Source organism: Sturnira hondurensis, unplaced genomic scaffold (genome assembly GCF_014824575.4).
Source record: "Sturnira hondurensis isolate 20B ecotype Veracruz unplaced genomic scaffold, ASM1482457v3 Scaffold0010428, whole genome shotgun sequence".
NCBI lineage: Eukaryota > Metazoa > Chordata > Mammalia > Chiroptera > Phyllostomidae > Sturnira > Sturnira hondurensis.
The window spans coordinates 7,847,991-7,865,986 of NW_028083059.1; the positions used below are offsets into that span (position 1 = coordinate 7,847,991).

At 36.6% G+C, this 17,996-nt stretch overlaps 1 protein-coding gene across 8 annotated transcripts in view; it reads right to left on the minus strand.

Annotated features, from left to right (window-relative positions):
- SENP7 (SUMO specific peptidase 7) overlaps positions 1 to 17,996 on the minus strand; it is a 139,126-nt gene that overhangs the window by 64,409 nt on the left and 56,721 nt on the right. The window lies entirely within an intron of this gene.

Below are 17,996 nucleotides of genomic sequence, written 5' to 3' on the forward strand. Positions count from 1 at the left end.
GTACAAAAAAATCAGACACCAAAGTAAATCAGACTTCCAAAATGGAGATGTAGGTAGATATACTCTGGCTCCTCACACAACCAAAAGAAGGACAACAACAAATTAAAAACAACTAGAACTCTCAGAAAATCAAGCTATATGGAAGTCTGACAACCAAGAAGTTAAAGAGAAAACACTGATCTAGACCTGTAGGATGAGTGCAGGCGGGTAGCCAGGGCGGAGAGAATGCTGGAGTCCCCAGGCAGTCCCAGGAAAAACAACTGAGGAGCCAGACAGACCAGGTAACCCAGGGTTCCAGTGCAGGAAAAGAAGTCTCAAAGCCTCTGGATGCAAAAAACCTGTGGGGGTTGGGGCGACAGGAGAAACTCCCAGCCTCACAAGAGAGTTTGTTGCAGAGACCCACAGGGTCCCAGAACATACACAAACCCATCCACCTGGGAATCAGCACCAGAAGGGCCCAATGTGATTGTGGATAGTGGGGGAAAGTGACTGAAAGCCAACCAAGAGTCCAGCAAGTGGCATTGTTCCTTCTCAGACCCCCCTCCTCAACAGACAGTGCCACAACATAGCGAAGTGGGTTGCCCCGCACTGGCAAATAACAAAGGCTCCACCCCTTACAACATAACAGGTGCACTGAGACAAAGAAATACGGCCCAAATGAAAGAACAGATCAAAACTCCAGGAATAGAACCAAGCAATGAAAAGATAGCAACTTATCTTGCAGAGTTCAAAGCACTAGTAATCAGGATGCTCACAGAAATGGTTGACTATGGTCACAAAATAAAGGAAGAAGTGAAGACTATGCAAAGTGAAATAAAAAATACATACAAGGAACCAACAGTGAAGAAAAAAAACCCAAAACTCAAATCAACAATTTGGAGCATAAGGAAGAAATAAACACCCAACCAGAACGGAATGAAGACACAAGAATTCCAAAAATGAGAGGCTTAGGAACCTCTAGGACAACTTCAAACATTATAACATCTGAATCACAGGGGTACCAGAAAGAGTAAAGGAAGAGCAAGAAACTGAAAACGTATTTGAAAAAGTAATGAAGGAGAACTTCCCCAATCTGGAAAAGAAAATAGCCTTTCAGGAAGTCCAGGAAGCTTCAGTCCCAAAGAAGTTGGACCCAAGGAGGCACTCACCAAGGCACATCATGATTACATTACCCAAGATTAAAGAGAAGGAGAGAACCTTAAAAGCGGCAAGAGAAAAGGATACAGAACCTACAAAAGAGTGCCCATAAGACTATCAGCTTACTTCTCAAAAGAAACCTTGAAGGCAAGAAGGGCCTGGAAAGAAGTGTTCAAAGACATGAAAAACAAGGACCTACATCCAAGATTGCTCTATCCAGCAAAGCTATCATTTAGAATGGAAGGGCAGATAAAGTGCTTCCCAGAAAAGGTCAAGTGAATGGAGTCCATTATCACCAAGCCTTTATTATACAAAATGTTAAAGGGACTTATCTAAGAAAAAGAAGATGATCACAAATATGAACAGTAAAATGAAAAAATCACAATTATCAACTGAACTTAAAAAAAAAGAAACAAAAAGAAAAACAAACTAAGCAAACAATTAGGACAAGAACAGAATCACAGAAATGGAGATCATATGGTGGGTTAGTTATGGTGAGGAGAAGGGGGCGAGTGGGGGGAATGTACAATAAATAAGAAGCATAAATGGTAGGTACAAAATAGACAGGGGGAGGTTAAGAATAGTATGGGAAATACAGAAGCCAAAGAATTTATATGTATGATTCATGGACATGAACTAAGGTGGGAAAATGCTGGTGGCAGGCTGTGTGCAGTGTGTTGGGGAATAAAGGGGAGAAAAAAATGGGACAACTGTAATAGCATAATCAATAAAAATATTTTAAAAAAGGAAATTAAACTTCCTGTATAGTAAACTGTAAAACACATACCAAATGACCTTAGACAGATCAGGGATTAGGAAGCACCTATCATTTCTACCTTGACAACAACTGCACCAGGTAAAATCCGTCTGATGTAACTCTTTGGAATTCTAAAGTCTACTAAATGCTCACAACCAAAAGGTTTAGCAAATATTGCAGTTAATTTTGGTCAATTTCAGCTCTTAAATTGATAGCAACAACCCATTAATCCCCCACTCCCAGAACCACAGCAAGCAGCTATGCCCAAATTCCTAAAACAGTTTGCACAGGATTGCAAAGGCCAAGGTGAGCAGTCTCAACAAGTTCCTCCAAATACTGGGAATTTGTGTTCTGGTCACTGATGGCCATTTTTTTACCATGGATAAGCACAATACAGACAAGCAGCCATTATAGCAACAAGCATCACCCTTTTGGTAATATTCTCTACATCCAACTAAAATGACTTCTAGAAGGTTTGAAAGATTAGCAACTATCCCCCTCTTCATTTTTCTTGTTTTCCCCTTTTGGAAACCGAACACTTAAGAACTAGGACATAACAAAAATTACAGCTATAAAAAAAAATTTAGAAAGTAATGACCAAGGAAAGACACAGACTTAGAAATGACCTGAGACCTTATGTTTACATATCAGGTTCATCTCTGGAACAGAGACATGTTAGGACAATAAAAACAAACCAATAAACCAAAAACAACGACAACAAAACAAACAAACAAAAAAACCCCAGAAAACTCTAGGGAAGGGGGAGAATCTGATTTCTCAATTTGCCACGTAAGATTCAAATGTCAAGTGTCCAAAAAAAAAAAAAAAAATCGCAAGGCACAAACAGAAAAAGGAAAGAATGGAAGATTCAAAGAAAAATACCAATCAATAGAAACTGTCCCTGAGAAAAATCTAGATGACAGATTCAATAGAAAAAGACATAAAATGACTATCTTAAAGGTCCTCAAAAAGCTGAACTAAGTCTTGAAAAAGGTCAAAAAATTATTTATGACAAAATAAAAATATTCATAGAGACAAAATATATAAATGAACCAAAAGGAAATTATGAAGCTAAAAAATACACTGAAATTAAAATTTCATTAGAGGGATTCAAAAATGAATTTGAGCAAACACCCAAAAAAAAACAATCAGTAAACTTGAAGATGTGACCATGGAAATGATCAAATCTGAAGAACACACAGAAAAAAAAATTAAGAAAATTAAGCAGAGCCTAAGGAATCTGTGGTACACCAAAAAGTAGACTAATAAACACGTTATTAGAATTCACAAGGAGAAAAGAGAAATGGGCAGCAGAGATTATCTGAATAAATAAGACCTAAAAAATTCCAAATTTGATGAAAGACACGAATACAAACATCCAAGACCCCTAAGGAACTAGTGATAGAATATACTCAATGATGCATACACTGAGAAACATTTGAAAGACAAAGGCAAAGAGGAACTCTTCAAAGAACCAAGAAAAAATCTTGGTTGTCACATACAAAGAATCCCCAATAAGATTTTAAGCAGATTTGTCATAAAAAAGCATGGTAACTAGAAGGCACTGGATTGGTTATTCAAAGTACTAAAGAGAAAAACTCAACCAGAAATCCTACAGCTGGCAAAGCTGTCCTTTAACATGGGAGTAAAAGACAGAAAACTATACTTGAACAACAATTAAAATAAAAAAGAATGAGGACAAAGTTAAGACTTTTCAAAATAAACAAAAACTGAAGGAATTCATTACAACCAGATTCCCTACAGGAAATACTGAAAAGAGTGCTTCAGGTTGAAATGATAGGACATTAGACAGTAACTTGAAGCCATATGAAGAAATAAGTATTGGTAAATACATGGACAATTATAATAGTATTATTAAAACTTAGTCTGTAATTTGTCTTTATGTTTTCTACATGATTTAAAAGACTAATGCTTTTAAAAAATTATTAGACTGTGTTTTGAACACACAATACGTAAAAATATAATTTTGTGACATCAACATTTATAAGGAGGTGAGAACAGAGCTGTACAGATACACAGTTTTGAATGTTATTAACACTGGGCTGTTATAAATTCAAATTAGAGTGTTTGACTTTAGACTGTTAAGTGTAAACCCCATGATTACCACAAAGAATTCACCTATAGAATATAGACAAAGGAAATTAGAGGGAATCAAAAAGTTTCACTTCACAAAAGTTTTGTTTTTTCACAAAGGAAAACAAGGAAATACAGAAAAAGACAGTAATCAGGAAATAAGGGGCAAAACAAGAAAATAAATATCAAAATGACAGAAAAAAAGTCACTTCTTATAAACTGTTTTAAATGTAATTATATTCTCCAAACAAAAGGCAAAGAGTGGCAGATTAGATTTTTAAAAATATGATCCAACTTCAAGATGTCTACAGAAACTCACTTTAGATCCAAAGACACAAATAGGTTGAAAGTGAAAGGATAGAAAAATGTATTCTATGCAAACACTGGTCAAAAGAGAGCAGTCATGGCTATACTAATATCAGACAAAACAGACTTTAAATCAAAAAGTTTACAAGAGACAAAAGATATTGTACATTATTAAAACAAAATGATTTAAAAATTACTGTGCATCCTTGAACAACACTGGGTTTAAAATGCCAACTGCCCATGCAGTCAAAAATCTGCATATAGCTCAACTCCCCCAAAACTTAAAGTTTTCCCTTGGTATCCACAAGGGATTGGTCCAGGACTCACTATGAATACAAAAACCCATAAATGCTCAAGCCCCTTATATAAAATAGCATAGAATAATGCACACAGTCAGCCCTGTGTACAGGTTGGTGAATCTGCAGATCACCAAACACAGATCGAAAATACTATATACATAAAACCTAGAGGTAGAGAGGACCAACTATACACTTATTGAAAAAAAAGAAAGCAACATATAAGTGGACCTTTGGAGCTGAAATGTGTTGTTCTAGGGTAAACTGCATGAATACTTACATACCTAATTAGATAATCAAAATATATGATGCAAAATTCATAGCTATTAATAGAAGAGAGAAATAGTTCTACAATAATAGTTGGAAACTTTAATTCTCCACTCTCAACAACAAAGAGAACAATTCAACTGAAGCAAAGAATTAAAAGACATAACCAACACAATATAGCAACTAGACCCAATACAGATAAACAGAACACTCTACTCCACCCAACAACAACAGAATACATATTCTTTTCTTTCAAGTGTTCTCCAGTGCAGAGACATTCTCCAGTATAGACAATGCTGTAGACAACAAATTAAGACTCAATGTGTTTAGAGAAATGAGTAACATACAAAACATCTTCTCTGACTAGACAGGATGAAGTTAGAAATCAAATATGCAAGGAAACCTGAAAAATTCACATTTGTGAAAAATTAAACAACACACTCTCAAACAACAAATGATTCTAAAATAAATCACAAGTAAAAGAGATAAATGAAAATAAAAACATATCCAAACAACGGGTCAGAGCGAAGGCAGCAGTAGGAGAGATATAACTGTAAATATTTACATTAAAAAATAAGAAATAGCTCAAATCAGCAACCTAAGTTTTAACTTAAGAAAATAGAAAAATAAAAATAAAATAAATTCAAAGGTGGTAGAGGAAATAATAAAGATTAGAGCAGAAATGAAAAAAGAACAGAAAAAAATTATCAAAATCAAACGTTAATTCTTCTAAAAGATCAACAAAATTGAAAGACCTTTTAGCTGGACAAACTAAGAAAAAATTTCAAATTAACCAAAAGTAAAAATGAGGGTATTTCTATGAATCTTACAGAAATAAAAAGGATTAAAAGAGACTACAATGAATAACTGTATGCCAACAAATGGGATAATCTTAACAAAATGAGAAAATTCCTATTAACACAAAAATATACCAATGCTAAATAACAAAGACATAAAAAAATGTGACTAGATAAATAACTAGTAAGGACACTGAGTCAGTAACCAAATACATACCAAGAGAGGAAAGTCTTGGATCTAACAGCTTCAACTGGTAAATTATACCAAACTCTCCCAAAAAACTGAAGAGGATAACATACTTCCTATCTCATTCTATGAGGCCAACATTACTCTGATATCAAACCCAGAAAAAGACACAAAAAAGATACAAACCAATATTCCTTGAGAACACTGATATAAAAATCCTCAATGAAATATACTCCAAACAAAATTCAACATCTGATTATGGATATACCACATAACCAGATGAATTTATTGTTGGAGTGCAAGGATGGTTCAACGTATAAAAATCTATCAATGTTAACCCACCACATTAACAAAAATAAAGGAAGAAATGACGTGATGATCTCAGTTAATACAGAAAAACCACTTGACAAACTTCAACACACTTTGCTGATCACAAAAAAAATTCAATAATCTAGTAACAGAAGGAGACCACCTCCATAAAATAAAAGTCACATATTAAAAAAAAAACAGTGAATATAACAAATAGTGAAAGACTAAAAAGCTTTCCCCCTAAGATCAGAAATAAGACAAAGATGACCACTCTTACCACTTCTACTTAACATAATACTGAAAGTTCTAAGCAGACCAATTACTTAGGAAAAAAGAAATTAAAAGCATTAAAATTGAAAGGATAGAAATTAAATAATTTACATTCACAGATGACATGATATGGAGAAAACTCTAAGACTGCACACAAAAAATCTGTTAAGAGTTATAAAGTGAAAAAAGAAATTAAGAAAACAATTCCAGTTACAATAGCTTCAATAGGAATTAAAAACTTAGCAATTAACATTACCGAGGAGGCAAAAGACTTGTAAAATAAAAGCTCCAAAAGATTCCTGAAAGAAATCAGAGAAGACATTAATACATGGAAACACATTACATATTCTTGTATTGGAACTCAATATTATTAACATGTCAATACCAACCAAACCAATCTATAGATTCAGTGCATGGTGTTTTTTGCAGAAAGAGCAACCTAGAGACTTCTGGTCAAGATGGTGAATTAGAGAAATGCTGTGCTGGCTTATTCCCATGACCACAGCAAAATTATAACTAAATTACAGAACCACCAGAAGACTAGTTGAACAGAACTCTTACAAAGAAGAAGCAGACTTCCGGCCAAGATGGAGGCATAGGTGGAAACACTGTGCCTCCTCACACAACAAAGTTTAAAGACAACATAGTTTTAGTAACAAAAAAGCAACCCAAACACAGAAAATCGAACTGTACAGAAGTCCGACAACAATGAACCATTTAGCCAGACCAGTAAGAGGGGTAGACTCAGCAGCGAAGATGGGTCAGGCAGGAAAGATCGGCCCAACCAACCCAGGAGTGCAGGCGGCTATTGGTGGATCCCAGGCGTGGGGTGGCAACAGGCGGACCCAGTGAGGGTGCAAGGTGGCTGGATGACCACGGTCACACATTTGCACACAGATAAACCAGGCGAAGGAGTGAGCAGTGAGACAGACCACACAGGCTAGGGCCCCCGTGACAGGAATTAGAGCCTGAAAGCACAAATTGGAAAGACTTTCGGGATTTAGGTGCCAGGAGAGGCTCCCAAGCTCACAGAGTGTTTGTCAGAGAGACCCACAGGGTCCTGGAGGGTGTACATGCCCACACACCTGGGAGCCAGCACCAGAAGGGCCAATTGCTTGTAGGAAGTGGCAAAGGGGACTGAAATCCGAGAGAGAGCAGAAAAAATGCCACTGCCCCTCTCTGACCCTGCCCATACATATAGCATCACAACCCAGCGACCTGGGTCTCCCCGCCCGGATGAACACCTAAGGCTCCGCTCCCCATATGTAATAGGCACAAACAGACCAAAACATTGTAACTCAAGCAGAACAACAACTCAAAGCCCCAGAGCCAATACTAAGCAACCAAGAGATAGCCAACCTTTCAGATGCACAGTTCAAAACACTGCTGATCAAAATGCTCACAGAACTAGTTGATTTTAGTCACAAATTAGAGGAACATATGAAGGATAAACTGATTGAAATGAAGGGAAATGCACAGGAAACCAATAGTGATGGAAAGGAAACTAAGACTCAAATCAAGGGAGTGGACCAGAAGGAAGAAAGAAACAACCAAACAGAAAAGAAGGAAGAAACAAGAATTCAAATAAATGAGGAGGGGCTTAGGAACCTCCTGGACATCTTTAAACGTTCCAACATCCGAATTATAGGGGTACCAGAAGGGTAAGAGGAACAGCCACAAGTGGAAAACTTATTTGAACAAATAATAAAGGAGAACTTCCCCAGTCTGGCAGAGGAAATAGACTTCCAAGAAATCCAGGAAGCTCAGAGAGTCCCAAAGAAGTTCGACCCAAGAAGGAACACACCAAGACACATCATAATTACATTAGCCAAGATTAAAATGAAGGAGAGAATCCTAGAAGCAGCAAGAGAAAAGGGGACAGTCACCTACAAAGGAGTGCCCATCAGATTGTCAGCGGATTTCTCAAAAGAGACCTTATAGGCAAGAGGGAGCTGGAAAGAAGTATTCCAAGTCATGAAATCCAAAGACCTACATCCAAGATTGCTCTATCCAGCAAAGCTTTCATTTAGATGGAAGGGCAGATAAAGTGCTTCTCAGATAAGGTCAAATTCAAGGAGTTCATCATCACCAAGCCCTTATTATATGAAATGTTAAAGGGACTTATCTCAGAAAAAGAAAATAAAAAATATGAACAATGAAAGGACAGCAAACTCACAGTTACTAACAACCACACCTAAAACAAAAGCAAACCAAGGGGACAGCTAGATCAGGAGCGGAACCATAGAAATGGAGATCACATGGAGGGTTAGCAACAGGGGAGTGGGAGGAGGAGAAGCGGGGAGAAGGTACAGAGAATAAATAGCATAGACAGTAGGTAGAAAATAGACAGGGGGGAGGGCAAGAATAGTAGGGGAAATATAGAATCTAAAGAACTTGAGACATGTAGTTATAAACTAAGGGGGGGAGAATGGTGGGGGAGGGAGTGTGCGGGTAGAGGGGAATGAAGGGGGGGAATAGAACAACTGTAATGGTATAATCAATAAAATAAATAAATGAATGAATGAATGAATGAATGATAAGGGTCCAAGCAAGAAGTTTGTTCTTCAAAGTTTTATGGCTCTTTAGCTATCTGACCCTGACTCAGAATAAGCCCTCATAGTTCTTTGTATGCTATCTATTGTTTGATCCTTACCTGTATTCCTGTGCAAAATGAACCCAATAAAAGCCCATTAAGGAAAAGGCTCTTGGTCCTTCTCCTTAGAGATCAGCCACCTTTCCTCCCCAAGCAGATCATGTCTTGGTAGGCATATTCTTATCCATGGCAGCCAGGGGGACCCTTGTGGGTGGAGCCCCTCCACAAGAAATGAAGAATACAATAACTGATGACAGATTAGATAAGAACCCAATAATTGATGACAACTTAGATAAGAATACAATAATTGATAAATTAGATAAGTATTCAATGTCTGATAACAGATTAGATAGTCAGAAGTTAACCAGTTAGAGAAGCAGAAAATACCCAGTCAGAGCAGAGGGGAAAAAAAAAAGAATACAAAAGAATGAGGATAGCTTCAGAGCCCTCTGGGACAACATCAAGCATAACAACATTCACATCACAGTGGTACCAAAAGGAGAAGGGATCAAGAAATTGAAAATCTATCTGAAGAAATAATGATGGAAAACTTCTCCAACTTAGCAAAGGAAGCAGTCATACAAGTCCAGGAAGTTCTAAGAGTTCCAAATAAGAAAAACCCAAAGAGGCCCATACCAAGACATATCATAACTAAAATGCCAAAGGTTAGAGACAAAGAGAGTATCTTAAAAAAGTAGTAAGAGAAAATCAGCCAGTAACCTAGAAAGGAGCTCCCACAAGATTTCTCAAAAGAAACTTTGCAGGCCCGAAGGGACTGGCACAAAATACTCAAAGTGAAAAGTAAGGACCTACATTCAAAATTATTCTACTCAGTGAGGTTATTATTTAGAATCAAAGGACAGATAAAGAATTTTCCACAAGAAAAAGCTAAAGAAGTTTACTATCACCAAACCAGTATTACAAGAATTGTAAATGGATTTTTTTAAGAAGAAAATCATTAATAAAATTGCAATAACTACATATATCATTTAAATGAAATGGACTAAATGCTCTAATCAAAAGATACAGAATCAATAATAAAACACCCCAATATATGCTGTCTAAAAGATATCCACTTCAGATCAAAACACACATACAGATTGAAAAGAAAGGGGGGGAGATACTTCATGCAAATGCAACTAGAAAAAAGGCTGGGGTAGCAGTACTTATATCATACAAAATAGACTTTAAAACAAAGGCTAATATAGGAGACAAACAAGGACCCAGCAATTTCACTTCTAGGTATTTAAAAAAAAAAAACAAACACTAATTTAAAAAATATATGCACCCTTATGTTCACTGCAGCATTATTTACAATAACCAAGATATGGAAGCAACCGAACTGTCCACTGATAGATAAATGGATAAAGAGGAAGTTTATACACATACACAGATTAATACTACTCAGCCATAATAAAGAAAGAAATCTTGCAACATGCAATAACATGGTGGACCCAGATAAGTCAGACAGAGAAAGAGGAATATCATATGATTTCACTTATATGTGGAACCTAAAAAATAAAAAAAACAAATAAAACAGAAACAATCTCACAGATACAAAGAACATTTTATGAATGGGAGTTAGGGGGAAAGGTGAAAAGAAGAAGGGATTAATATCTACAAATGGCCAGTTATGAAAACAGTCACTGGGATGTAAACTACAGCATAGGTAACATCAATAATACTGTAATAACTATGTATCATTTCAGACTTATCATGGAGATCACTTTGTAACTTGTAAAAATGTCTAATCACCATGTCACATACCTGAAACTAATATAATATTGTAAGTCAACTATAATTGAGAATTTTTTATTATTTAAAAAATAGAAAGAAAAACCTACCCTAACATTCACACAGAAATTTAATGGAGCCAATAGCCAAAACAAAAAAGAACAAATTTGGAGGTCTAGCACTCCCTCGTTTCTCTACTTAGTACAAAGTTACAATAATCAAACCAACATGGTACTGGCATAAAGGCAGATACATAGACCAATGGAATACACAGAAGGCCCCCAAAACAATCCCTCACATATACGATCAAATGATTTTCTACATGGGTGCCAAGACGATTCAATTGGGAAAAAACACCTCTCTCAACAAATGCTACTGGAAAAACTGAATATCCCCATGCAGGAGAATGAAGTGGGACACTCACTAATACTATATATAAAAGTTCACTCAAAACGGATCAAAGAGCTAAAATTATAAAACCCTTAGAACAAAGGAAAATCTTCATGACATTGAATTTAGCGATAATTTCCTGCATATGACTTCAAAGGCATAGGCAACCACAGAAAAATAAATAAATGGACCATCAAAATTAAAACCTTTGTAAAGCAAAGGTCAGTATCAATAGAGTAAACAGGCAAAACACAAATGGGTGAAAAGATCTGCAAACCGTATTTCTGAAAAGATATTAATATTCCCAATATAGAGAGAACTTCTAAAATTTAAAAAAAAGATTCATCAATGGGCAAAGGATGTGAATAGACATTTCTCCAAAGAAAATATATGAATGGCCAATAAGTACATGAAAATATGTTCAACATCACTAATCACTAGGGAAATCCATATCAAAATCATCATGATATATCACTTTATATGTATTAAGATGCTCTTAGGCAAAACCGGAAAAAAACAAGTATTGACAAGTATGTGAAGAAAATGGCAATCTTGAGCACTGTTAGTGGCAATGTGAAATGGTCCATCTGCTACCGAAAACAGTATAGTAGTTCCTCAAAAAGTAATCATAAAATTACCATACAATCCAGCAATTCCACTTTTGGGTATCTACCCAAAAGAACTGAAAGGAGAGACACAAATACTTGTACACCAATGTTCATAATAATGTTATTCGCAATAGCCAAAGGTAGAAACAAACCAAGTATCCAGAGACATTTAAATCAGACTACAGAAATGCAAAATGGAATTAGAACTTTAATTAGTAATCTCCAGACTGTTGTGCTGGATCTAACACCTAATATAAGTATCAAAAATTCAATTGTAGTTGACTGACCTATTTCTATACTTGGGGTTAAGGAGGTCCTTCCAAGGATAAACCAAAACACAGGTGTCAAGCACTGATAAATTTTACAAAATAAAAATTTTAATTTATATATTACAGAAGATACTGCAAAGTAAAATTACACAGAGAAAACATGAAAAAAATTGCAACACATAAAATGAAGAGTTAATACCTTTAATAAGAGTTCTTACAAATCAGTAAGAAATAGATGGGACACCCCAATACCTATGAAGACTAAAGACAAAACTCACATTAAAAATACAGAATTCAGACTTCCGCCAAGATGGAGGCATAGGTGGAAACACTGTGCCTTCTCCCACAACCAAGTTGGGATACAACAAAAGTTTTGGAGAACTAACACACACCCAGAAGCCAGAAAACCGAATTATACGGAAGTCCGACAGCTACGAACCGTTCAACGAGGACGGTAAGAGGTGGAGCCAGCAGCGGAGCTGGGTCGGGCAGGACAGACCTAGGAGTGCAGGCAGCCCAGAACTAGTCGGGGTGCGGAACAGACTGACCAAGGTCGCACATTCGCGCGCAGTGAGACGGACCACACAGGCCCCAGGGGGCAAACCCAGTGGTGGAGGGCTGACAGCAGTGGCACACTCCCGTGCCGAGGAGCGGGGTGCGTGGCCCTGGTGACGGTGGTGGCTGCGGTGCTGGTGGGGGTCGCGGCGGCAGCGGCGGGCGGCGGCGGCGCCAGAGGGAAGCCATTGTCCCTCTTTGACCCCGCCCCCACATACGACGTCACAACCCAGCGACTGAGTTGCCCTGCTGCCCTGCTCTGGTGAAAACCTAGGGCTCCGTTCCTGCTAATTAACAGGCACAAACAGCCCAAAGGATGGCTCAAGAAGAACTCAAAGTCCCAGAGCCAATAACTCTAAGCGACCAACAGATTGCCAGGCTCTCAGAAGCCCAATTTAAAACACTATTTATCAGGGCCTTGGCTGGTGTAGCTCAGTGGATTGAGCGCGGGCCTGCGAACCAGACGATCGCAGTTCGATTCCCAGTCAGGGCACATGCTTGGGTTGCAGGCCAGTTTCCGGCAGGGGTCAGTTCCCTGCAGGGGATGCACCAGAAGCAACCATACATTGATGTTTCCTTCCTCTCTCCTTCCCTTCCCCTCTAAAGATAAATAAATAAATTTAAAAAAAAAAGACTAAAACACTATTTATCAGGATGCTCACAGAATTGGTAGAGTACAGTCACAAATTGGAAGAACATATGAAGGCTAAACTAATTGAAATGAAGGGAGATGTCCAGGAAACCAATAGTCATGGAAAGGAAACTGGGACTCAAATCAATGGAATGGACCAGAAGGAAGAACAAAACATCCCACCAGAAAGGAATGAAGAAATGAGAATTCAAAAAAATGAGGGGAGGCTTAGGAACCTCCAGGACATCTTTAAACGTTCCAACATCCAGATTATAGGGGTACCAGAAGGGGGAAGGAAACAGCCACAAGTGGAAAATGTATTTGAACAAATAATAAAGGAGAACTTCCCCAGTCTGGCAAAGGAAATAGACTTCCAGGAAATCCAGGAAGCTCAGAGAGTGCTAAAGAAGTTGGACCCAAGAAGGAACACACCAAGGCACATCATAATTACATTAGCCAAGACTAAAATGAAGGAGAGAATCCTAGAAGCAGCAAGGGATAAGGGGACAGTCACCTACAAAGGAGTACCCATCAGACTGTCAGCGGATTTCTCAAAAGAGACCTTACAGGCAAGAAGGGGCTGGAAAGAAGTATTCCAAGTCATGAAATCCAAAGACCTACAGCCAAGATTGCTTTATCCAGCAAAACTTTCATTTAGAATGGAAGGACAGATAAAGTGCTTCTCAGATAAGGTCAAGTTCAAGGAGTTCATCATCACCAAGCCCTTATTATATGAAATGCTAAAGGGACTTATATAAGAAAAAGAAGATGAAAAATATGAACAGTGAAAGGACAGCAAACACACAGTTATTAACAACCACACCTAAAACAAAAGCAAACCAAGAGGACAGCTAGATCAGGAGTGGAACCATAGAAATGAAGAACACATGGAGGGTTAGAAACAGGGGGGTGGGAGGAGGAGAAGGGGGGAGAAGGCACAGAAAATAGCATAGATGGTAGATAGAAAATAGATAGGGGAGAGGGCGAGAATAGTGGGGGAAATATAGAATCTAAAGAACTTGAGACACGTGGTCATAAACTAAGGGGGGGAGAAGGGTGGGGGAGGGAGTGTGCAGGTGGAAGGGAATGAAGGGGAGGAATAGAATAACTGTAATGGTATAATCAATAAAATATATTTAAAAAAAGAAAAAAAATAAAATTCACCATCTTAACCATCTTAAAAAAAATACAGAATTCACCTTCACTAAAAATAAAAAATATTGAAAGAAAAACTATTTTTTGCCAAGAAATTATCAAAAATTTTAGTAACACCCAATTCTCATTAAAATACAAGAGAATGAAACTATGAGGAGTTCTATGAATAGTCATATCTGTAATCCACTTACTGTAGCTGTTATAGACAAAAAATGAAAAATATCCTAAATTTCCACTCATATGGAAGTACAGACATGTAAAAAAGAAAAATAGAGCTCTATTTATTGATGTTATCAAATTAAAAGAGAAAAGCTGGAATTCCTCATTTACTCCTCCACTATACCTAGGTATTCCTTTATTTTACAAATGAGATAAACTGAGGCACAGAGAAAGAAGTTAAACAAATTCCCTAAGCTGCAACTCAAGCCTTTACTAAATAAGTTAATAAAGGCATGGTATTTACACATTGCAATTATAGTAAAGACAATAAATACCACTTAAAAGTTGTAACAAGAGTAATATAATGCTTAATAAATATTTCTATGTTAAAATATAAATTTTCATCTAGAAAAAAACAAACATGCTACTTCAGAAACACCATTTTAAATTTCCTACATCCTTGGCATTTTCCATTATTATTTCACTTTTGGCATAAAAGAAGATTTTTATGCCTCCGTCTGACTGCACATCACACATGATATGATCTCTACCAGAGTCTCCTACCCAAGTACACAGTCGATGTATACAGATGACATAATATCATACACTTGAAACTTTATATATAATCTTTTTAACTGATGTCACCCCAATACTTTTAACACAATATTTTCTTGAACATAACTCCATTCAGGTTGTCAGAGTAAGTAACAACAGTCCCAAACATTAAAGACAGGCTAAGGATAAGTAAGATTTTTAGCCTTTATACATTTTCCCATATGTATCATCAGAGGCAAAAGTTCTAAGAACTTCCTCGATTTTCAAAGTCATAGTTCTCCTTCTCCAGCCCACCAATATTTAGTGACTCCTTGACATTATATCTTTGTAACAAGAGTCGGTGTATCAATCATGACCTCTAGAGTAACAGAATTAACAATAATGTCAGAACATCATGTCTCCACATGAGAAAATCTAAATAGTTTTAATTTACACCTTCTGATTTTGAGACAGGCAGGGTGAAGTGAGATTGGTTACAAAGCCCCACTCTCAAACCTACCCTGTGCTCATACTGTATTTCAGTTCTAATGGGGCATATCAACTGAAGTGATGGTACGGTCACACTTGCAATTTATTTCCACAGGGCACTCTGAATTCTCCAGAAAATGAACTCATTTAAAGGGGGAAGAGAACTAAAGCTTGGTTTAAGGAGTACAGAACTCCTCCTTAAAGCAAAAGGTAATACTAGTATGGCTGTGACAATCATCTTGGCAGCACTGACAATAGCAACAAAGGTAGCAACAATCTCAGGATTAGACCCTGGAATCCCCAGCATAGATGATTTCAGTAGCATTAACTACAACAGCCTGTAACGGCATGTTGAATATCAACCGTGGTAAAAGAGAAAGAAATAATGACTACCATTTATTAATCATATACTAAGATATAAGCATTATATTAGAGACTTTACATAGCTTATCTCCTGAATCTGCACAATAATCCTGTAAGTGTGCGTTATTATCTGTTTTACAGACAGAATAAGTACTTTGCCTAAGATAAGTCAGCTTGTTAGGAGTACTGCTAAGAACTGAATCCAGGTTTCTACCTCCAAAGTCTATATATTCCAAATACAAGAATCAAAGAAAAATACCCCTTGCAGAATAAGTTTTCAGAGACCACATCAAATATCACCTGGAAATTTCATAATGTGAACCTCAAGAAGGAAAAACTATATTGCCAAGAAGCATTATGGTTAATTGGACACAAAGTCACAACAGCAATTGGCAACAGAAGCCTCTCGGGCACGCTGCATTTCAGGAAAAAGCTACAGACTGAACCTTCAGCTTCCTACACTGTTCTCTTACCATCTGAATCAACTTTGATAAAGGAGTTCCTCCTATCATCTTGCAACGAACTGAGACCTGCCCTGTCTAATCAGAACTGTGCAGCCATATCCTTATTTGCAACTATAATCCATACTGACCAGTAAGAGCTTCTCCATAATCACCAATCCAACCAATCAGGATCATGCTACTTGGACCAACCATACCTTTGGTATTTAAATCCCTCAATTGCATGAAGAATGCAATAAAGAATAGTGAAGCAGGGTATGACCATTATAAAAGGCAGCTTTCCGCTTTGTCTCATTGGAGCCAATTTGGTTTCCAACATGGGGCTGCCTTTTCCCAGTCTGCAAATTGTTTGCTTAAATAAAGTTTCTAGCTTGGTAGCAGCAAATTTTTGTTAACCGGAACTATTTAGAAAAAACCTGAGAACTACAGGTAGCAGCAAATTTTTGTTGACTGGAACTATTTGGGAAAAACCTGAGAACTACAGCTCTTATTGAATAGATTTTATGAACAGACAGAAATTTTAGACTTATTATTATTAAACCTTAGCCCTAGACTGATAAAAAGCCTGAGAGTACAAATTTAATATGACAGTTTCGTAGAATCCTCATAATTAATAGCACAATCTTCATGCTATTTTTCATAACAGCATAAATGTGTGTTGATGTCTTTGAATTCCGAGGTAACAGTACTTACCTAAGTAATTACTTATGATGTACTGTTACCATGGAACTCAAATGACATGTCTTACATAAACCCTCAGTAATAACAATTTTATTTATATACTTTATATACACAAAGAATTCTCACATATGAAATTTAGAAGATAATAAACAATCTTCTGAAGTAGACAAGTCATTCAAACTTACTTGTTTTACAACTCAAGAAACCAAAGCTCAAGGTTGAATGACAAAAACATTAACCCGAATGTACAAAAATTCAAAATGTACTGAGCTAACCACTGGGTATAAGACTTGATATCTCTTCTTAAGAAGCTCACAGTCCAGAAGAGAAGGCAGAAATAAACATCTCTAGTATAAAATCATAAATGCACTTCTAATAATCTCTCATCATACATTAAATTTATTAGTAATGTGATAATGCCACTGAAATGCTTTTTTTCCAGTACAAGTTAAAATTGTTATTAATAATTCACTAAGTAGAACCTATGTGAAAACATAACATAGCTACCAAAAGAAACAAAGTTCATAATTTTTTAAAGTTCATGAGAAATAAAGAGTTTATAAAAATAAAATGTGTTAGAAATTTAAGAAATTTGTATAGAATTTTTAAGGGGCAACTATAAATACTCTTTAATGTAATTAGACTTACAAGAGAAATACAAACCAGATGTCACCTTTGGATGGTTCAGGGGGGAAAAAAGATTAGATCAATAATTTTTCATTCAAATCAAAACTAAACAATAAATTGCAGTAGCTAAAAGCAAAAACTTAAATAAATAAGTTCATGATAAAATGAAAGTTAAAGATCTATTATTATTTGCTGACATCCCCTAGATTTTTTCCCACAGTTTTTTTTTTAAAAGATTTTATTTATTTATTTATTTATCTTTATAGGGGAAGGAGAGGGAGAGAAACATCAATGTACGTTGCCGAAACATCAATGTACGTTGCCTTT